Below are 214 nucleotides of genomic sequence, written 5' to 3' on the forward strand. Positions count from 1 at the left end.
TCGCACCCCGTCCAGTGAAGGAATGACGGAGGAGCCGTGTTAGCCCATAGCACAGGCAGCTGCCCCCACTGCAGGCTTCCCCCCCTGGGGTTTACATCATGCTGCCCCATGCGTGGTCCTGTCCCTTTGAGGGGACATCCACCACTGAAGGAGACCACAGCACTTTAACAGTGATGATTTAAGCTTAAGCATACGCTGTGAAAGCTGGGGTTAT

Source organism: Cariama cristata, unplaced genomic scaffold (assembly GCF_000690535.1).
Source record: "Cariama cristata isolate BGI_N322 unplaced genomic scaffold, ASM69053v1 scaffold5181, whole genome shotgun sequence".
In the NCBI taxonomy this organism is placed as follows: Eukaryota; Metazoa; Chordata; class Aves; order Cariamiformes; family Cariamidae; genus Cariama; species Cariama cristata.